Here is a 24309-nt window from a genome sequence, read left to right on the forward strand (position 1 = left end):
CTGGAACCCTGATCTCGACTTCGAAGCTTCGCTGGATGACGTGGACCCCACTCCGCTTGAGGAGCGCATCGAGCCCGTCATCGGCCCCATCGACAGAGTTCGGAGGGTACAAGGCCAGCGCCGAGACTAGGCACCCCGTTTCTTATCGCCGCTGCAGGTTCATTGCCAAGACAATTTTTATCTTTAGTTAGAACCGCAGCAACAAATGATGTAATATAACCCTGCAGTACTTTCGAAACGATGCATGTTATTTTCCCGTTTGATCTCCCTTTGTATGTCCACCCTACGTTAATCGGGTAGGTTTGCCGGCGCGGAAACCCAGACGACGCGTTGAGGATGGATCCTCAATGGCCTGCCGGGTATGCTTGGTGCCGGGCAAACCACCTCACTCCTCTTGACGCGGCTGCTCAAGCTGTCAAGCGGACTTGAGAAAGAACGAGAGCGCTGCTAATCGCAGAAGGTCACCCTGCCATTCTTGACGCAGCCGCTCGAACTGTTGAACGGACTAGAAACAGAACGAGGGCGTTGCCAATGTTGGTAGGGCCCCATTGCGTGCAGGTTTTCCATACACAGGGCAAGATCGTCGAGGACAATAACCTTCTATATAAAAAGGAATTACTCAAAGTTTTGCATGACTTAGCTTTTCTGCCGCTGCGTGAGCGTTCGTCGCGTCCACCGAGGATGCCATTTGTTCAGTCGTCTTCTTTCTTGAAGTGACGACCACGATGAAGCCGTTGCTTCAACCAGACCGGATTTTCACAACAGCGCACCCCCTACCTGACACGCCAGAGATGTCGGTGGGAAACGACACCTATGGGGTCACTGGGATCCCTTCTACGGTTGGCGGGCACGGGGTTGTGCAAAGAGCGGGTCTGGCGGTCAGCACACAAATCGTTTACCCAGGTTCGGGCCACGGAGATCGCGTAAAACCCTAGTCCTGCTTTGATGTATATTTAGGTGTTCTTGTGTTCTAGAACTAGCTACCGTGTCTCCTTAGTCCGAAAGAGCCAAATCCCTCTCTAGTACGCCTCGGGCCTCCTTTTATAGACAAAAGGGGTCGCCACAGTGGCAAACAGGAGGTGGAAATGTGTACAGGGGCTGAGTTTATCCCCTGGCATCGTCGGACAAACAATTTAATGCGCTGCCGATGTGCCCCTCTTGCTTTATTGGGGACGGCAAAGAAGCTCATCCCAGCTGTCATCACCTCGCCTGGCTGAGACGCGCGTCCAAGCTGACGAGGCATTGTAGCGCCACGTTGGCTGGCTGTTGGGCTGGCGTGGTGGTGGAGCCTTCACGAAGATCTGCATGCCACCACGTAGGTGCTTGCTGAGTTGGTGTAGAGGCGTGCGCTGCCACGCAGATGCCTGCCCAGCTGGTCGAGCTGGCAGGTGTATGGGAGCGGCAGTTGAGTCTTGGCAGATGCGGGCCTGGCTGCGGCCTCATAGGCGTCCTCGGCAAGGGTCTTGCCGAGGGCCTGCCAGGGGGCTCGCTGCGGCACCGTGGTCGTCCCCGGCAAGGATCTTGCCGGGGGTCTCGTGGATTTCTTTGGCAAGGATCTCGCCAATGATCATCGTCTTCTGGCTCTCATCTGATCTTGTGTATCTATGATCTGTACAAAGATCTGCATGCCACCACGGAGGTGCCTCCCGAGCCTTGGTTCCAATATGGTTGATGGTGTTGGATCCCCTTGGGCTCAAGGGTGGCGCGCTCTGCTGGCGTCAGGCAAGTTTCCCCGGCAAGGATCTTGCCGAGGCTGTGGAAGCCACCCCGGCAAGGGTCTTGCCGGGGGAGTCCACCTCGCCCTCTTGCTCTCTTTGCGCCTCTGGTATTGGTGTTGCTTTGGTCGTCTTGTGCTCCGGCTTCCCTCCTCTGCCCTGCTTAGTGTGGTTGTGGGCGCGGCCCTGACCGCCCGTGCACAAGTAAAGGGGTGCAAAATGAGAGCCCCTAACTTTGTACACCGACACTCATCTTTTCCATGATGAAATTTTATGACTTATTCTATAAGTTGTTCCTAATGAATCCTTTGTGTATCCAAAGTCTAACCTTTACCCGATGACCATGTCAATGCTATCCCGAAGCGTGTTTGTGGCACTCTGATCATCAAAAGAGAACATTGGAAGCACAATGCTAAATGTTTCTTGATCAATTATCCAAACCCCGCTGTATGGGTAAACATCATGATTCTCCTTGCCGCATTAACTAAATGGATAAGTATTTGATGTCCTGTCATGTATATCATGCTCTCTTTGTTCTTGGGACGCATATACTCTAATAATTTTGTATAAGCACCTTTTCCTTTCCATAGGTCTGGTTAAACTAATAACAACATTTTCCTCTCCCTTGTTTTGTTTAACATTTCTTGTGATCTATATGATATAAGCAGTAATATTTCCCTGCTTATGAAAACACCTTGGTGTACAACCCTTTCAAGTATAACCTCGTTACTACTGTTGATGACGGAACTCTGTAACTCCTTATAAGTTCTTCTTCTACTATTATTTCTCACCGATTCCAATTGTTTCCCGGGTTCTGAGTTGTTAGACACACAAGGACACTGAAACTGGAATCGAGTTCGCACTTCAATTCAACAACTATTAGAAGTCTTCATTGCTTACGAGTTTGAACTCGGTCATCTCATTCCAAGCAGATTGATGACTTCATCATCGTCTTGCAAAAAAAAACTTGACCATGTTATCTATGTCCCTCATTCTCGGAACTCAATTCCAACAGTACACTAAGCTTACCTCTAGCTTTCAACATCTTGTTGGTTATCTTGTAAGATAATTTTGATTCTGAGATTGCAAACTTATCTTTGGTTCCGATAACCTTTTGCTTCATCATTCCATTTGCTTTCATGAAACATCTCGACAAAATACGCCGATATCATCGTCAACATTCTTGCCTTCCTTCTAACACAAACTTATTCATGTTATGGTGTTCTTTGCTATCCAGCTTATGCTATGTTCTCCCTTGAGGTATTACCATCTTATATGTCAAGGATGTTGTGAGAATTTCTCCACCTATTAAGAATTCTTGATATAGTAATACTTCTTGCCATCTCCGTTCATTTCTTGGTCCCCGTGTCATTCCTAACCGGAATACCAACAAATGAACCATGATGTGTGAATTTAAAACTTTTACCAACCCGATTGGTTTGAAGCTAATGGTCGATAGTTTCATTCTTGGCCTATTGGTTATTGAATCATAATTCTAACATCGATCATGCTACTTAGTCCATCCTTCAAGGTCCACGTTCTGATCAATGTTTACTTGTGGTTGTTCTCCTCAGACATACTTCATTATATACTTCGGTATGTCCAATATTGTCACCATGCTCACTTAATTGTGGAAATACATGATTATGAAAATCTCGATGAATTGTTGCTGAGCCCATCGGCCACATCCTCATCTTTTGCATGATGAAATTTTATGACTTATTTTATAAGTTGTTCCTAATGAATCCTTGGTGTATCTAAAGTCCGACCTTTACCCGATGACCATGTCAATGCTATCACGAAGCATGTCTGTGGCACTCCAATCATCAAAAGAGAACATTGGAAGCACAATGCTAAATGTTTCTTGATCAATTATCCAAACCCCGTTGTATGGGTAAACATCATGATTCTCCTTGCCCCATTAACTAAATGGATAAGTAATTGATGTCCTGTGATGTATATCTTGCTCTGTTTGTTCTTGGGAAGCATATACTCTAATATTTTTGTATAAGCACCTTTTCCTTTCCATTGGTCTGGTTAAACTAATAACCATATTTTCTTTCCATTGTTCTGTTTAACCTTCCTTGTGATCTATATGATATAAGCAGTAATATTTCCCTGCTTTTGAAAACACCTTGGTGTACAAGCCTGTCAAGTATAACCTCGTTACTACTATTGATGACATGTCGATAACCACCGATGGACGAGAACTTTGCCTATTGGTCCGCCTCGTCTTAACGAGCAGGAAAATGGTTCTCTTCCTCCCTCGCCCTAGGTACCAACATTGTTGCCAACATAACTGACAAACTATCCCCTGACATGCCTTGCTATCATGACCGTGCAAGATGTCAGTGACCTTCCTAGTTTTAACCCACATGATGGTCCCATTACCCACTGTTCCACAGGATCTAAACCTGACTCTCCTGTACACCCTGGCTCCGAAGTTATTCCTCACGCTTGGCCTCATATGTAAATCACGAGCCGTCTTCTTAGAGATGATCTACTTTGGTATCAAACGCAACACTTATTTTCGTTGCCCTGTACCCCTTTCACCTTCTGATTGGGCATCGAACGATTTCCTGCACACTTGAAACTTCTCATGGTACCTTCTTACTTTGCTCTTGATATTTTTTTGAGTAAAAATTCGAGAGTTACATTCCGCCACTTTCCCTGATGTTATCCGCTAGATAAGCAACCTTGTAGAGGTCTGTTCTTCCAAAATTACCCCTTATCCTTTTCGTAAGTACGATGAAGACCCCGAAGAAAGGATGACAACTTCATCATGAGGACTTGAAGTCGAGAAATGAAGACATCAACGAAAGGGGTCAACCTCTTTAGGAAGAGTAACCAAGATAGAGAAGACTCGTTAGAATTTAGTAACCAATCCTTCCCCTCAATTCTACCTCTTAAATCTCAGGACGAGATTTCTTGTAGTGGAGGATATTTGTAACACCCCGAGGCTCATGTTACAGTAACCACACCCTAATGATGCCATGTCATGACCATTTTACTAATCCAATTACCACTTGATCAAAATTCAAGTCAAACTCAAGTTTAAAATAAAGTAAAAATAATATTTTTTCAAACAAAAAAAGTTCATAATATTGAAAATATTCATTAACTAATTTTCATGAGGAAACAAACCTTATTTAAGTTAATAAGATGCCCTTAACCTATTTAAAATAGGGCTAGCAACATTAAACATACAAATTCAATTTTGAAGCTAAATTTGAACAACTCCCTTTTGGCCCCGAACTTATTGTGCAACCTTGTAATGGTGTCTAATATTATATGCAAAATCTAATAAGTAACAACTATATTTTGGTTCAAAAATAAAATGCAAAGCACTAACTAAAATAGGAAACAGTAAAAAAGAAAGGGCCTGTCCTACTGGCACCTTGGCCCACCTTGCATTAATGGTCGGCCCAACCCAACCGAATCATCTCCCTCCTCTCTACAAGAGGTGGGGAGGTCGTGGCGGCCATCTGTAGGCCATGCCGTGCCATGCCTTGCGTGGTCGCCATCCGACACACCACCAGCACCCTACAGAACACCGTTGGACCCCCTCCGTCGAACCCTATTTGTTTTCCCCCTCTTCCTCTTCTCCCTTGCTCTGGATCGAGCTATTAGCCACGTATAGGAGCACGCCGCCGAGAACAACCATGGCCAGCGATGCCCATTCACCGTACGCTGGTGTCTAGAAGGACCGCCGTCATTGTCTATGTTAGTTTCAGGGCCAGATCGAGCCGGGGAGCTGCCCCATCGTCGCCACCGTCCTCATCTTCACCGTTGGTCGCCGAAGCTTGTCGCCATCGATTTGCCATCATCAGCGCCTCCCCGAGCCCACCGACCCGCACTACCGGATCTTCGTGAGCCCCTCCTCCAATTCCCCTTTTTCTCGCACATGCCTACTATCGCCCGGGGTCGCCCCGGCTCATCCGCGTGTGTGTGCGCGTCCGCGTACTTCTACGCAGCAGCTGCCTCCCCACGGCCTCGTCCCTGGCCGCGCCCCCCTGCACCGCCCCGCCGCGCAGCCTCGCCTGCTGCCGCAACTACTTTCCCGTGGCACCCACTCCTGTGCCTTCTGTTGCTGCCTTGCTGTTCTGCCACTACACTGCTCTGCTTGCTACTGCTGCCGCTGCATACTGCTGCTGCTTAAGCTGATGCCGCTATGTACTGCTACTGCTGTGTGCTGCTGATTACTCTTGCCGCTGCTTGCTCCTGATTACTTGTGATACCCATGATGCGGCTATATCTCCCACGTGTCGGAACATGACTTAGAGGCATAACCGCATTGTAGGCATGTCGCAAGAGGGGTAATCTTTACACATCCCATGTACTAAATAAGAAAGAGGTACAGAGTTGGCTTACAATCGCCACTTCACACAATACATAAATATAGCATTACATCAACCAGATACAATCAAGGTCCATCTACGAAACCAAAATAAAAGAGGACTACCCCTAATGCAAAAGATCCACAATCGCCCCGACTGGGCTCCACTACTGATCAACTGGAAACGAAAACAACACAACGAACACGATCTTCATCGAGCTCCTCCTTGAGCTCCGTTGCGTCACCTGCATAGTATCATCGGCACCTGCAAACTGGTTTTGGAAGTAAACTGTGAGTCATGGGGACTCAGCAATCTTGCACCCTCGCGATCAAGACTATTTTAGCTTATGGGTAGGAAAAGGTATGTGAGGTGGAGCTGCAGCAAGAACTAGCATATATGGTGGCTAACATACGCAAATGAGAGCTAGAAGAGAAGGCAAAGCACGGTCGAAAATCTATGATCAAGAAGTGATCCTAGACTACCGTTCAAGCATAACTCCAACACCGTGTTCACTTCCCGGACCCCGCCGAGAAGAGACCATCACGGCTACACACGCGGTTGATGCATTTTAGTTAAGTTAAGTGTCAAGTTCTCTACAACCAGACATTAACAAATTCCCATCTGCCCATAACCGCGGGCACGGCTTTCGAAAGTTCAAAACCCTGCAGGGGTGTCCCAACTTAGCCCATCACAAGCTCTCACGGTCAACGAAGGATATTCCTTCTCCCAGGAAGACCCGATCAGGCTTGGAATCCTGGTTACAAGACATTTCGACAATGGTAAAACAAGACCAGCAAAGCCACCCGAATGTGCCTACAAATCCTGATAGGAGCTGCACATATCTCATTCTCAGGGCACACCGGATTGTCCAAGGTTCCGGTAGGCCAGCCCAGAGTTGCCCCTGGTGGCCACCGGCAGCTGACAGGTTGGACCAACACTCAGAGGAACACTGGCCCGGGGGGGGGTTAAAATAAAGATGACCCTCGGGGTCCGGAAACCCAAGGGAAAAGAAAAAGGCTAGGTGGCAAATGGTAAAACCAAGGTTGGGCCTTGCTGGAGGAGTTTTATTCAAGGCGAACTGTCAAGGGGTTCCCATTATAACACAGCCGCGTAAGGAACGCAAAATCAAGGAACATAACAACGGTATGACGGAAACTAGGGCAGCAAGAGTGGAACAAAACACCAGGCATAAGGCCAAGCCTTTCACCCTTTACCAAGTGTATAGATGCATTAATTAAATAATAGATATTGTGATATCCCAACAATAACCATGTTCCAACATGGAACAAACTCCAATCTTCATCCGCAACTAGCAACGCAATAAGAGGGGCTGAGCAAAGTGGTAACATAGCCAAACAACGGTTTGCTAGGACAAGGTGGGTTAGAGGCTTGACTTAGCAATATGGGAGGCATGATATAGCAAGTGGTAGGTATCGTAGCATAGGCATAGCAATAGAGCGAGCAACTAGCAAGCAAAGATCGAAGTAATTTCGAGGGTATGGTCATCTTGCCGGCAAAGATCTTCGAGAAGACGAAATCTTGATCCTCGAAAACGTACTCAACGGGTCCTCGATCACGTACTCGTCTCCCGGCTCTACCCAAAGCAAGAACACTAGCAAAGGGAACAACATCAACCACGGTGCAATGCGCAAGCAGCATGATTTAAAACATGGCATGATATGCGGGATGTGATATGCAATGCATATGCGTGTTCCGGAAGGAAAAGATTGAACCAGGCCTCAACTTGGCAAACCTAGAGTGCCGCTGGAAAGATGAGTTGATTTCGGTTGAAATCGATATAAAGATCACCGGAGTCGGATGCACGGTTTGCAAATGGCAAGCAAAACAATAATGGCACTATTCTGCGATTAACAGCACGATGCCATCTAGAATGCAACAAGAAACTAAGCTACTACACTCCAACATAGCAACAAAGCACATGGCAGTGATCCACTCAAGATTCTTCACAAAAGATGAACACTGAGATATGGCTAAGTCACACAATAGCGGGTTCAAACAAGCATGGCAAAAGTGCAAAAGATATCAGGTTCACAGACTTAGTGAAAATAACAACATGTCAAGATTTAACATCAGGAAGCAATGTTTAGAGCAAGTTAACAACATGCTACAGGAACATATCATAGCAAAGCAAGGCATGGCATGAAACTACTCAAAGCATATAAGAAAAGTCCTTTACTGACCATAAGCCAAAAAGGATCAGAAGACACAATGGCACCCACGTAAACATAGCAAGTTTCGTTAACAGATACAGACATAGCAGAAAACTGGGCATGGCATAAACAGAGTTACGTAGGCATGTTCGCGAGCTCGATGCACTCAACACAAGGCATTGCATGACAAACTAAGAATACACCCAGTAAGAAGACATGATGAAGTAGCTAACCATGGCAAGAACAATCTCATAGCATGCATGGATCAACTACAACAACCTCGGCAAAATTGATTAACACGTAAACAATCTGCCAGGAACATTTTATAGCAAACGTAGAGCAAGATTGAGTCATGCTAGGGTACTCCATAATTGCAAAACAAAGGCATTGATGGATAGAGCATAACAATATCTCAAAATCATCCTTACTGAACATGCTCAAAAGTGGCATGGATCACTCTGTAGCAACAAGAATACATCGCATAAAAATAACATCAGGGAAATGACTTGGAAGAATTCTAAGTCCCTGAAATCAGCAACATCACGAGAGCTACTTTGCATGCTTGTGCTAGTCAACACAAAGATCACAAAAATTACATGGCATACACCCCTGTAAAGATGGCATGGCATAGAACAAAACACATGTAGATCTCATGACCATATGCAGCACACATTAATCATGGCAAAAATGACAAATGTCCAAGATCTGTTAAGAATCAGCACCTAACATTACATAGCACTCTTACAACAGAATTTAGGGCATCAAGATGAACTCAAACGAGAATGGTGCAATGGAATGAAATGAATAGGACATCGAGACGAACAATTTGATATATCATGCACGCAAAACGGAGTTACAGGTCAGAAGTTATGATGCGATGAACAGGGCTCCAGAATGTGAGATTTTCAGGACTTAGCACAAAAACTACCTTCGAGATCTAGGGTTCATCAATGGAACGCGAAACGAGGCGCGGTCAGGGCTTCGCCGGGGAAGCTGCCGGAGAGGAGGGAGTTGCCAGCGAGGTTCGGGGTGCCGGATCCGGTGACGAGGTCGCCGGATCTGGGCGGCGCCGGCCCAGACCGGACGGAGGCGAGGCAGGGCGACGTCGGGGGACGTGGAGGCGGTGGGGTGCTTGTGCCGGCGATGAGGGCGCGGGTCGCCGGCGGGCGGCCAGCGCCGACGAGGTGGCGTCCGGCGGCGTGCGATGGAGCGCGGCAGGCCAGGAGCCGGGCAGCGACGGGATGGGCTCTCCGGGCCCGGCGGGCCTGGCGAAGTGGGGAGGCCGGACGGGACGCGTGGCGGCGCACGAGTGGCTTGGGGTGGCGCCACGATGACGTGTCAGCCCCGGATTGGTCTGGGCGACGTGGCCGCGGGGCGGCGGACGCGTCCGGCGGTGGAGTGGACATGTTCGGTGGCGCGCGGAGGAGGAGGTTAGGGTTTCATCTGCGTGAAAAATCCGGGAGGCACACATATATATAGGTAGAGGGAGGTAGGAATGTCCAAATGGAGTGCGGTTTTCGGCCACGCGATCATGATCGAACGTCCGAGAGGATGGAGGAGGTTTAGATGGGTTTTGGGCCACATTGGAGATGTGTTGGGCTGCAACACACATGGGCCCTTTACGGTTCCTCGGTTAACAGTTGGAGTATCAAACGAAGTCCAAATGGCATGAAACATGACAGGCGGTCTACCGGTAGTGTACCAAGGCTGCTTGGCAAATCTCGGTCCAATCCGAGAACGTTTAACACCTGCACACGAAAATAGGCAAAAGGGAGCACCGGAGGACTTAGGAGCGCCGGATTGCAAAACGGACAACAGGGAAAATGCTCGGATGCATGAGACGAACATGTATGCAAATGCGATGCACATGATGACATGATATGAAATGCATGACACGCAAACACATGACATGGCAATAACAGAGAATAATTGGAAGACACCCGGCGCAATGTTCTCGGGGCGTTACAATGCTCCACCACTATGAGTGGATCTCATCCCGAGATCTAGAATGGCACCGGAGGGAAAACGGAAGAGAAAGAGAAGAGGTAAAACTAAGTTGCTTCTTCGACAAATGAGTGAAAATAAAGAACCCTGAAAAGTTTGAACAAATTGAAAGAAAGAACACAATGGGGTGAACGAAGTTGAAAACACTCCGTTAGAAAAGAGGAACAAGAAAGAACAAATTCTTATAGCACTCCGGTTCAAAAGAGATGCAAGACTTGATAGGATGAAAAGCACTTGAGCAAAGGGGCACAATACTCTGGTTAAATGGGTAAGCACGAAAAGAACACCATCCGAGATGATGAGAGAAAAGAGCAACATCACAACGCCTCCAGAAGAAATGAGAGGATGGAATGGAATGAATGGAGGAGAAAACGATATCTTCAACCTCAAATGATCTTGAAAATCATCTTTAGGGGAAAGTTCGAGCGGAGTTGTTGGAAAACCAACAACAAAAAGAACAAGGTTGTAGTGAGATTATGGAGAATATTTCAAAACTATGAGGTGAAATTCTGCCACTAATGGAAACAATAGATTGGATTGATATGAACAAGAAGACGAGAAATTTATTTCACCGGGAGGATAGATGAAGAACTTAGGTCATTTATGAGCGCCATAAATAGCAACAATCCTTAGGAAAGGCTTTAGGTGAAACATGACACAAGATAACTCCAACGAAGAGGTTGATGGATTTAAAATACCTCATTCTTAACAACATGTGAATCATGAACAATGAATTCAAATTACCAAGAATGACATAATACCACCTCCAATGATACCGTAGAAAGAATTGCACTCCGGATTGCAAGATGACGAATGCTTGAGCTCCACTGAAATGAATCTTGATGAACACTTTGAGAAGGAATTTAAGTCCCTGATGAACCAACATGTAGAGCCTACATGAAGAACTCCGGTAACAAAAGGATAACGAAAAGAAAGAGAAGTTGAAAACACAAGGTGAAACCTTGTAATGATTTAGATGGATCTCCGTGATAATTAGAGCTTGGAACTCCGAGAAAGAAAAGTTGACACAAATGCAACCGAGAATTTGATGAACCTCCGGAATAAGGAATTGAATTCACTCGATTAAACAAGAATAAGAATTACATTATGCTTATCCCTCACCAATTAAATAGAAGACAAACAATGGATATGGCACACTACTTATTCTCGTAGAAAAAGATTAAGATAGATATAGCGCCAACTTGAGAAGGTCTTCAATGATTCACCGGTAGGATTGGAACAACGAATAAATTGAAATGATAACGAAGTTAGAGAAAATCGTGAATGAACCACCGTAAGAATTGAAAAACGAACGAAGAAAACAAAGGAAAACACTGAGAAGAATTTGAGAATGAATGAAGATACTTGAGGGAATTTAGATACAAGAGAACGAAGAGATCATGAACTGATTAGAGGATACTTGAATGATGCACCGGTAAGATTTGGGGGAACGAGAGCTGAAAGATGAGAATGAATAATTCTGAGATGATGGGCTCCGGAGAATCAAACTGGAAAGACTCTTCTCCGGATGGGTGAAAAGAATTTTCACAACCAAAACAATTATGAGAGGATGGCATCAAGCTTGAACTGAGAATCTTTGAAAGAACGAATATGATTGCAGAGAAACTCTTCTTCGGTCTTCAAATGTTGATAATGACGATGAGAAGCACCACCAAGAATTGTTAAGGCACTCCGGAATGAATAATAGAAAAGGTTGAGCCAATGATGAAAAGAATTTGGAAGATCTTGAAGAAAGACATTTGACTGATGATAACTCATTCTTACGTCAAACTTTGAAAGATTTGAGAATAGCTCCGAGAAAATAGAAGAGTTAGGTAAGATCCTGGGAAAAGACCTGTGGGTTAGGGCCCACTAAAAGATACACCGTTGAACGATTACTTGAAAGATATTGCACCGGTTGATTTAAATGGCTTGAAAGAGATAACAACCTCAAAATAGCTGAACGAATTGAGAATGGAAACGAATCTTCTGAGAAAACTCCATCTCTCCGGAACAAATGAATAGAGAGAGGTGAACAATTAAGAGGTGCACTGGCATGAGAAAACATTTGAAACGAGGAAAAAGATATGATCGGTAAAGTTTAAATTGAATCCACCGGAGAAGAAAATGAGTGAAGAGTGACGAACTTGAAGGTCTGTTAGAATCTTCCTGAGAATCACCAGATAAGAACATTGAAAAAAGAACGAAGAAACTTCACATCCATAAGATGGATACTTGATAAAGAAATCCGAGTCCTTGAAGAAACAAGGGTGCGAGGGCGGGAAAAAAACAAAAGCAACTTGGGACGGACGAAGCAAACACCGTTGGAAAGAATTGAGAATTGATCTCGTGAATGTAGGAATGATAGGATCCACTTGAAGAGAAGCACATCGGTTGACAAGGATTGACATGACAAACTCGATGATCGAGAAAGATTGGTATTCACATAGGAACATGAGAACACCACTTAGGGACAGTATGGAATCCACATTTGACTTCGAAGCAACTCGAATACCACAATCAAAACAAAACAAGGATTGGCATGCAGAATAAGCCGGAAACAAATATATGATTTTGTCCAAATTTTCGTGATGGGGCCCACACGGGCTCGATCGTACAACACCATCATGTACAAGGCAGTGCACATGACATATGAAGCATTCCCGAGTCAGCATAGCCAAGGACTCTTTAAGACACAACAAGACCACTGTAAAACCAACCGTGGATAGGCGGACCACTAGACGTCGCACCCCAATCTCATATCATGCATCTGTTGGAAAGATATCCTAGGAGCTACTTGAATTCCCACTTATAAACTCCAAAAACTTTCCGGTTATGCAATCAGGTGTTGGGGATACAAGGGAAGCATAATATCTCATCCAAAACTAGCAAATCCTACATCCAACTGTATCCATCCTTTAACACATAACCAAGAAACCTTCGTAAAATATTTACCTCAACCTTCGAAAAGCATCCGTTATACGAGTTATGGCAATACTCCCGAACTCCCGCCCCAGTACTGGGTGGCGTCGAGGTTATCTCACCAACAACTACATAAAAGAGATTTTCAATGTCAGCGGAACTCAGGTATTCCAGAACTGCAACGATAAAATTGTGACGACAACACCTCGGAGCTCAACTCCCCAGGACACTACCACAACCCCTAAATGTCAAGATGCACCAAGAACAATGTTCTCGTCACAAAACTATCTGAACGATTCCAAGATAACTGTGTGATCCTAAATTTTTTTAGTGAAATTTGAGAAGAGAAGAGTCAAAACTCTACATCAGGATGCCTCAGCAGTGCGACGAAGGGACTGAGGAGTAAAAAGAATCCTACAGTCCGATATATATAATCCTAAAAGACTCCAAAACATTTTTCTAGACTCAACAACGCCAACGATTCGATCAAGCAGGGGGCTCCTAAGTCGGGGAAGGCTCTGATTACCAACTTGTGATACCCACGATGCGGCTATATCTCCCATGTGTCGGAGCACGACTTAGATGCATAACCGCATTGTAGGCATGTCGCAAGAGGGGTAATCTTTACACATCCCATGTACTGAATAAGAAAGAGGTACAAAGTTAGCTTACAATCGCCACTTCACATAATACATAAATATAGCATTACATCAACCAGATACAACCAAGGTCCATCTACGGAACAAAAATAAAAGAAGACTACCCCTAATGCAAAAGATCCCCGATCGCCCCGACTGGGCTCCATTACTGATCAACTGGAAACGAAAACAACACAACAAACACGATCTTCATCGAGCTCCTCCTTGAGCTCGGTTGCGTCACCTACACGGTATCATCGGCACCTGCAAACTGGTTTTGGAAGTAAACTGTGAGTCACGGGGACTCAGCAATCTCGCACCCTCGCGATCAAGACTATATAAGCTTATGGGTAGGAAAAGGTATGTGAGGTGGAGCTGCAGCAAGCACTAGCATATATGGTGGCTAACATACGCAAATGAGAGCGAGAAGAGAAGGCAAATCACGGTCGAAAATCTATGATCAATAAGTGATCCTAGACTATCGTTCAAGCATAACTCCAATACTGTGTTCACTTCCCGGTCCCCGTCGAGAAGAGACCACCACGGCTACTCACGCGATTGATGCATTTTAATTAAGTTAAGTGTCAAGTTCTCTACAACCAGACATTAACAAATTCCCATCTGCCCATAACCGCCGGCACGGCTTTCGAAAGTTCAAAACCCTGCAGGGGTGTCCCAACTTAGCCCATCACAAGCTCTCACGGTCAACGAAGGATATTCCTTCTCCCAGGAAGACCCGATCAGGCTCGGAATCCCGGTTACAAGACATTTCGACAATGGTAAAACAAGACCAGCAAAGCCACCCGAATGTCCCGACAAATCCCGATAGGAGCTGCACATATCTCGTTCTCAGGGCACACCGGATTGTCCAAGGTTCCGGTAGGCCAGCCCAGAGTTGCCCCTGGTGGCCACCGGTAGCTGACAGGTTGGACCAACACTCAGAGGAGCACTGGCAAGGGGGGGTTAAAATAAAGATGACCCTCGGGCTCCGGAAACCCAAGGGAAAAGAAAAAGGCTAGGTGGCAAATGGTAAAACCAAGGTTGGGCCTTGTTGGAGGAGTTTTATTCAAGGCGAACTGTCAAGGGGTTCCCATTATAACCCAACCATGTAAGGAATGCAAAATCAAGGAACATAACACCGGTATGATGGAAACTAGGGCGGCAAGAGTTGAACAAAACACCAGGCATAAGGCCGAGCCTTCCACCCTTTACTAAGTGTATAGATGCATTAATTAAATAAGAGATATTGTGATATCCCAACAATAACCATGTTCCAACATGGAACAAACTCCAATCTTCACCTGCAACTAGAGGGGCTGAGCAAAGCGGTAACATAGCCAAACAACGGTTTGCTAGGACAAGGTGGGGAGGCTTGGCTTAGCAATATGGGAGGCATGATATAGCAAGTGGTAGGTATCGCAGCATAGGCATAGCTAGAGCGAGCAACTAGCAAGCAAAGATCGAAGTGATTTCGAGGGTATGGTCATCTTGCCTGCAAAGATCTTCGAGAAGATGAAAGCTTGATCCTCGAAAACGTACTCAACGGGTCCTTGATCACGTACTCATCTCCTGGCTCTACCCAAAGCAAGAACACAAGCAAAGGGAACAACAATCAACCACGGTGCAATGCGCAAGCAACATGATGCAAACCATGGCATGATATGCGGGATGTGATATGCAATGCATATGCGTGTTCCGGAAGGAAAAGATTGAACCAGGCCTCAACTTGGCAAACCAAGAGTCCCACTGGAAATATGAGTTGATTTCGGTCGAAATCGATATAAAGATCACCAGAATCAGATGCACGGTTTGCAAATGGCAAGTAAAACAATAATGGCACTATTCTGCGATTAACAGCACGATGCCATCTAGAATGCAATAAGAAGCTAAGCTACTGCACTCCAACATAGCAACAAAGCACATGGCAGTGATCCACTTAAGTTTCTTGACAAAAGATGAACACTGAGCTACGGCTAAATCACACAATAGCAGGTTCAAACAAGCATGGCAAAATGCAAAAGATATTAGGTTCACGGACTTGGTGAAAATAACATGTCAGGATTTAACATCAGGAAGCAATGTTTAGAGCAAGTTAACAACATGCTACAGGAACATATCATGGCAAAGCAAGGCATGGCATGAAACTACTCAAAGAATATAACAAAAGTCCTTTACTGACCATAAGCCAAAAAGGATCACAAAATAAAATGGCACCCATGTAAACATAGCAAGTTTCGTTAACAGATACAGACTTTGCAGAAAACTTGGCATGTCATAAACAGAGTTACGTAGGCATGTTCGCGAGCTCGATGCACTCAATACAAGGCATTGCAGGACAAACTAAGAATACACCCAGCAAGAAGACATGATGAAGTAGCTAACCATGGCAAGAACAATCTCATAGCATGCATGGATCAACTACAACAACCTCGGCAAAATTGATTAACACGTAAACAATCTGCCAGGAACATTTTATAGCAAAAGTAGAGCAAGATTGAGCCATTCTAGGGTACTCCATAATTGCAAACAAAGACATGGATGGATAGAGCATAACAATATCTCAAAATCATCCTTACTGAACATGCTCAAAAGAGGCATGGATCATCTGTAGCAAAAAGAATATATGGCATAAAAATAACATCAGGCAAATGACTTAGAAGAATTCTAAGTCCCTGAAATCAGCAACATCACGAGAGCTACTTTGCATGCTTGTGCTAGTCACCACAAAGATCACAAAAATACATGGCATACACCCCTGTAAAGATGGCATAGTATATAACAAAACACATGTAGAGCTCATGACCATATGCAGCACACATTAATCATGGAAAAAATGACAAATGTCCAAGATCTATGAAGAATCAGCACCTAAGATTACATAGCACTCTTACAACAGCATTTAGGGCATCAATATGAACTCGAACGAGCATGGTGCAATGGAATGAAATTAAGAGGACATCGATACAAACAATTTGATATATCATGCACGCAACACGGAGTTATGGGTGAGAAGTTATGATGCGATGAACAGGGCTCCAGAATGTGAGATTTTAAGGACTTAGCAGAAAAACTACCTTCGAGATTTAGGGTTCATCCGTGGCACTCAAACCGAGGCACGGCCGGAGCTTCACCGGGGAAGCTGCCGGAGAGGAGGGAGTTGCCGACGAGGTTCGGGGCACCGGATCCGTTGGCGAGGTCGCCGGATCTAGGCGGCGCCAGCCCAGACCGGATGGAGGCGAGGCAGGGCGGCGGGGTGCTTGCACCGGCGACGAGGGCGCGGGTCACCGGAGGGCGGCGGCGTGCGGCCACCAGTGCCGGCAAGGTGGCGTGCGGCTGCGAACGCCGGTGAAGGGCGGTGTGCGCTCGGCTGTGGGAGGCCGGGAGCCGGGCGGCGACAGGATGGGCTCCGTGGGCCCGATGGGGAGGCCGGACGGGACGCGTGGCGGCGCGCGAGTGGCTCGGGGCGGCGGCGCGATGACATGTCGGCCCCGGATTGGTCCGGGCGACGTGGCTGCGGGGTGACAGACGTGTCTGGTGGCGGAGTGGACATGACCGGTGGCGCGCGGATGAGGAGGTTAGGGTTTCATCTGCGCGAAAAATCCGGGAGGCACACACATATATAGGTATAGGGAGGTAGGAATGTCCAAATGGAGTGTGGTTTTCGGCCACGCGATCGTGATCGAATGACCGAGAGGATGGAGGAGGTTCAGATGGGTTTTGGGCCACTTTGGAGAGGTGTTGGGCTGCAACACACATGAAGCCTTTATGGTTCCTCGGTTAACCGTTGGAGTATCAACCGAAGTCCAAATGGCACGAAACTTGACAGGCGGTCTACCGGTAGTATACCAGGGCCGCTTGGCAAATCTCGGTCCAATCCGAGAACGTTTAACACCCGCACACGAAAAGAGGCAAAAGGGAGCGCCGGAGGACGTAGGAGCGCCGGATTGCAAAACGGACAACGAGGAAAATGCTCGGATGCATGAGACGAACATCTATGCAAATGCGATGCACATGATGCCATGATATGAAATGCATGACACGCAAACACATGACAAGGCAACAACAACGAATAACTGGAAGACACCTGGTGTAACGTTCTCGGGGCGTTACATTACTGCTGCCGCTGCTTGCTATTAGTTGCAACTGCTCGCTTGCTACTATTGCCTTCTGCTGCTGCAGCTCTTGGCCAGGGCCCCCGTACATGGCCGTGCGTATGGCCGGCTGGGCTAATGCCTGGCCCTTGTTTAATTAGTCTAGGTTTAGCTTAGTAGTAGTTTAGTGCTAATTTAGCCTATGTATAGATGATATGTGGGTCCTATTTAATTAGGTTAGTTTTATTTGTTTGTTTAGGTACAGCCTATGCCATGTGGGCCACACCTTCTCTTTTTGACTAGTTAATTTGACTTGGTCAATTCGGATTAAATCAAATGCAAGAAAAATTCAGAAATCACAGAAATTATTTAAATCTTTGAAAATTAATATAAATTAATCTATAACTCGGATGAAAATACTTTATACATGAAAGTTGCTCAGAAAAATATGACGGATCTGGATATGCACTGCGTTCGTCTGTCACGTGCCTCTAGCATGATGAACATGGAACCTTTTCCCCTCTTTCATCTATCTGTAAAATGTCAAACTTCGGGAAAACATTCCCGGATGTTTTCCCCTTCGCCTGTATCGAGTAGTGAGGGAGTCCTGGATAAGGGGGGGTCCTCGGGTGTCTGGGCTATGCAACATGGGGCGGACTAATGGGCTGCGAAGATACAAGATAGAAGACTTTCCCCTGTGTCCGGATGGGACTCTCCTTTGCGTGGATGGCAAGCTTGGCGTCCGGATATGAAGATTCCTTCCTCTATAAACTAGATCCGTACAACCCTAGGCCCCTCCGGTGTCTTTATAAACCGGAAGATTTAGTCTGTAGAGGCAATCATAATCATACAGGCTAGACATCTAGGGTTTAGCCATTACGATCTCGTGGTAGATCAACTCTTGTAACCCCTATACTCATCAAAGTCAATCAAGCAGGACGTAGGGTTTTACCTCCATCAAGAGCGCTCGAACCTGGGTAAACATTGTATCCCCTGCCTCCTGTTACCCTCGATCCTTAGACGCAGAGTTCAGGACCCCCTACCCAAGATCTGCCGGTTTTGACACTAACATTGGTGCTTTCATTGAGAGTTCCGCTATGTCATCGTCGAAAGGCTCGATGGCTCCATCGATCATCTACAACAATGCTACTGGGAAGGAGATTTTTCTCCCCTGCCAGATCTTCGTATTCGGCGGCTTCGCACTACGCAAGAACTCGGTTGGCCACCTGGAGCAGATAGACATCTACGCCCCTGGTGACTAGATCAGTTTTCGAAATCTGAACTACGTAGCTAATTTCTGAGGAGACTTGATCTTCCAAGGGTACGCGGCTCCAACCACCTCTCCGGCCTTAGATCCGGAGCGCGTCACCAGGTCCAAAGACAGGAGTCTAGAGCCCGCCGGACTCTCTGCGGCTATAGAGCTCCACATTGGAGAACCGGAGAGGATAGCACCACCGGCAGTCATCACAAAGCAGGACTCTTCTCCGGACACTAGCTCCGAACCCTCAAAGTCCGCGTCATGCAAGCTCAGCCAGGGAACTTCGGTCCCCGTCCAAACCTCGCTCTTAAATGAGACTCTGGACTTAATGTGATCCCTCGCCATCACAAGGGAACCGCTTCCGAATAGCGCCTAGCCCGGACTAGGGGCTGAAAATAGGGAATTTTACTTCCTACCCACCACCCGAAGACATCGACGGTATGGATGATGATGTCAGAGAGGAGGAGGACCAAAACCCGCCGTTCAATGGACGCTGGACGGCCACTTCCTCATACGACATGTACATGGTGGATACACCTAAAAAAGGCAACGACGATGATGAAAAGGACCCAGTCGAGGATGAACCTCCTATGATAACACCAAAGCACCGACCTCAGCGGCACTGCTCTGAATCGCGTCGTGGAAAAGACAGCAATACCGGCACCGGAGACGATGACACTCCGGAGAACGCCGAAGACCAAGAAGACCCCCATCGAACCAACATCCGAGCAGGATGATTGGGAGGACGGGAAAATTGACCCTGATGATCAAGTAGGGAACGAAGACTCGGAGGATAGCAACTGAAAGATCGTGAATGTCACCTTGAGGGGGGGGTGAATAGGCGATTTAAAATAATTATGGTTTAGGCTTGAACAAATGTGGAATAAACCTAGAGGTTAATTTGTCAAGCACAAAACCTACAAAACCTAGGCTCACCTATGTGCATAAAACAACTTATACTAAGCAAGATAAACAACTATGTGATGGCAAGATATATGACAAGAAACAATATGGCTATCACAAAGTAAAGTGCATAAGTAAAGGGCTCGGGTAAGAGATAACCGAGGCACGCGGATGCGATAATGTATCCCGAAGTTCACACCCTTGCGGATGCTAATCTCTGTTTTGAGTGGTGTGGAGGCACAATGCTCCCCAAGAAGACACTAGGGCCACCGTAATCTCCTTACGCCGTCGCACAATGCAAGATGCCGTGATTCCACTAAGGGACCCTTGAGGGCGGTCACCGAACCCGTACAAATGGCGACCCATGGGGGTGGTCACCGAACCCATACACTTTGGCAACCCTTGGGGGTGGTCACCGGTACCAGTGAAATTGCTCGGGGCGATCTCCACAACCTAATTGGAGGCCCCGACGCTTGCCCGGAGCTTTACACCACAATGATTGAGCTTCGAACACCACCAACCGTCTAGGGCCCCCAAGCACCTAAGAGGAACAAGATCAAGGGTACCAAGCACCCCAGAGTAATAAGCTTGTCAACTTGTAACTTCCACGTATCATGTGGAGAACTCAAACCGATGCACCAAATGCAATGGCAAGGGCACACGGAGTTCCCAAGTCCTTCTCTCTCAAATCCCACCGAAGCAACTAATGCTATGGAGGAAAATGAGAGGAAGAACAAGAAGGAGAACACCAAGAACTCCAAGATCTAAATCCAATGGGTTCCCCTCACATAGACGAGAAAGTGATTGGTCGAAAAGTGGATCGAGATCTCCTCTCTCTCTTATCCCTCAAAAACTAGCAAGAATCCATGGAGGGATTGAGAGTTAGGAAGCTCAAAGAAGGTCAACAATGGGAGAAGAACACGAGCTCAAAGGATAAAGTCCAATGGAGAAGAAGACCCCCTTTTATAGGAGGGGGAGAATCCAACCGTGATCCTCACAGCCCACACCGAGCGGTACTACCACTCCAAGGAGCGTACTACTGCTAGGGAGGTAGTAGCCAAAAGAAACACTACTCCAATGGGGCAATAGAGCGGTACTACTGCCGGAGCGGTACTACCGCCTGCCCTTGCGGTACTACCGCAAGGGTAGTATCCAACGGCTACACAGGTGCAGCAGACGGCAGTATACACAGTGGGGTAGCGCTACTACTGCTGGGATAGCGGTACTACCGTGAACCCATGGAAGTAAAAAATTACTACCGCACCTACATCAGCTGGAGCTAGCTTCGAGTAGAAAGTCGTCACGGTACTACCACTCATAGGGAGCGGTACTACCACATAGGAGCGGAATTAAAAAATTACTTCCACGCCTACTTCCGTGCGAGACAGCGTTCTGGCTAGAGGCAGCGATACTACTGCTCACCAGGAGCGGTACTACCGTTGGACCCTGCGGTACTACCACTCCCTTGAGCAGTACTACCGCACGCCACAGAGGCTTTAGCACTTGGCTTCCTTCATATCGCAGCTAAAGACAACAGAAGGAAACAATAAAACCAGAACTGCCATAACTTCTGCAAATGAGCTCTGAATTGAGTAAACTCAAGCTTGTTGGAAATAGTAAGAAGAGGCAGGGGAGGCATGCCCACCAAATAGAGGAGTGAGACCTCCAACACAGAGGAACCGGCATAACCTCCAACATCGAAAACATCATAGAAGATGCATGTGAACTCCGTTTTCGATGAACTCGAGCTTGTCATCAAGATGACCAAAAGTTCTAAGACTCACAAAGAAAACCAAACAAGAACCAAGAAAGATTATTCAAGGATGCAATGGTTTGAGATCTCTACGAATGATACGATCAAGCTACTCATCGAGAGCCGCGCGCTGCCACGTAGATGCCTGCCCACCTAGTCGAGCAGGCAGCTGTATGGGAGCGGCGGTTGAGTCTTGGCAGACGTGGGCCAGGCTGTGGCCCCACAGGCGTCCTCAGCAAGGGTCTTGCGGAGGGCCTGGCAGGGGTCTCGCTGCGGCACCATTTTCGTCCCCGGCAAGGATCTTGCTGCGGTCTCGTGGATTTCTTTGGCAAGGATCTCGCCAAGGATCGTCGTCTTCTGGCTCTCATCTGATCTTGTGTATCTATGATTTGTACAAAGATCTGCATGCCACCACGGAGGTGCCTCCCGAGCCTTGGTTCCAATATGGTTGATGGTGTTGGAACCCCTTGGGCTCAAGGGTCGCGCGCTCTACTGGCGTCAGGCAAGTTGCCCCGGCAAGGATCTTGCCGAGGCTGCGGAAGCCACCCTGGCAAGGGTCTTGCCGAGGGAGTCCACCTCGCCCTCTTGCTCTCTTTGCGCCTCTGATATTGGTGTTGCTTTGGTCGTCTTGTGCTCCGTCTTCCCTCCTCTGCCATGCTTAGTGTGGTCGTGGGCGCGGCCCTGACTGCCCGTGCACAAGTAAAGGGGTGCAAAAAGAGAGCCCCTACTTTTGTACACGGACACTCATAATTTCCATGATGAAATTATATGACTTATTTTATAAGTTGTTCCTGATGAATCCTTTGTGTATCCAAAGTCTGACCTTTACCCGATGACCATGTCAATGCTGTCCGGAAGCATGTCTGTGGCACTCTGATCATCAAAAGAGAACATTGGAAGCACAATGCTAAATGTTTCTTGATCAATTATCCAAGGGACATTTACATCTATGCCCCTAATTTGCGCCCACTCTCGGATTTACCCCTAATTTCAAAGCCTGCTCAAATTTTCCCCTCCGCCGTTAGGTGCACTTACAGAAATACCCTTCTATGATGTTACCCTCCGGTCAAAGCCAGTCAAAGGGCTTTGACCATCCTGAAAAAAATAGCAAAAAAATGCTAAAGAATCTGAAAATTTGTGGGATCAAAGATACTCAGGTTCGCAAGGTGCGTGCAAAATTTCGTGCTGTTCGTACATTCCAAGAGCTCGTGTCAGAGGAAAAACAATAAATATGTAAGCCTGTGAACAGTAAATTCAAAAAAATAGTAAGAAAATTCAAAAAAATATGAAATTTTTTGGCATCATAGAGGCTCGGGTCTGCAAGCTGCGTGCAAATTTTTGTTGTGTTTGGACATTGGAGGGGCTTTTGGAGAAAAAAACAAAATTTGGCTCGGGAAAAAACTTGGGAAAAAATGACTATTTTGTTTTTTCTTGCTAGAGCTCCTCACATGTCATTTGATCACAAAAACTTGCAAGCACCTTGTGCACCCAAGCCACTTAGATGCCAAAAAAATTCATATTTTTTTAATTTTTGTTGCTATTTTATTTCAAATTTATTGTTCACAAGCGTGCAGATTAACTGTTTTTCCTCGCCACGAGCTCCTGGAATGTCCAAATAGCACGAAAATTTGCACACACCTTGGGCACATGAGTATCTTCGATCTCACAAAATTTTAGATTTTTTTGCTATTTTTTTCAGGATGGTCAAAGCTGTTTGACCGGATGGTAATGGCGCAAAAGGGCATTTCTGTAAGGGCACCTAACGGCAGAGGGGCAAATTTGAGCAGGCTTTCGAATTAGGGGTATATATGATTAGGTGGTTCGAGTTAGGGACAGAAATGCAAATGGCCCATTATCCAAACCCCGATGTATGGGTAAACATCATGATTCTCCTTGTCCCATTAACTAAATGGATAAGTAATTGATGTCCTGTCATGTATATCATGCTCTGTTTGTTCTTGGGAAGCATATACTCTAATACTTTTGTATAAGCACCTTTTCCTTTTCATTGGTCTGGTTAAACTAATAGCCACATTTTCCATTCCAATGTTTTGTTTAACCTTTCTTGTGATCTATATGATATAAGCAGTAATATTTCCCTGCTTATGAAAACACCTTGATGTACAACCCTGTCAAGTATAACCTTGTTACTACCACTACAAAAAAAGACACATCCGTGACATTTTGGGCCGAACAAATTTTTTTTCTGTCATACATATGACACTTCTATGACAATAATTGTGACAAAACCCGGTATCATCATAGATGTGGTGGGCTCCTACTTCTATGACAAAAAATCATGAGAGAAAATGGGCTTTTCATCCTGGGCGGGCCGGAGACGCAGCTGCATGATATTCTTTGGGCCATCCATGACGGAAAAAACCATGGTAGAAGCGAGGGCGAGCGATGTGCGTTTCTCTCGTACACGTACGCCCGTGTGTGCGAGGCATTGGCTCTAACTGAACCCGAGGGAGGCGTTGGGCTCTAACTGTACCCGAGCGACTGCACTACAGGCTA

This window comes from Triticum urartu, chromosome 3 (genome assembly GCF_003073215.2).
Source record: "Triticum urartu cultivar G1812 chromosome 3, Tu2.1, whole genome shotgun sequence".
NCBI lineage: Eukaryota > Viridiplantae > Streptophyta > Magnoliopsida > Poales > Poaceae > Triticum > Triticum urartu.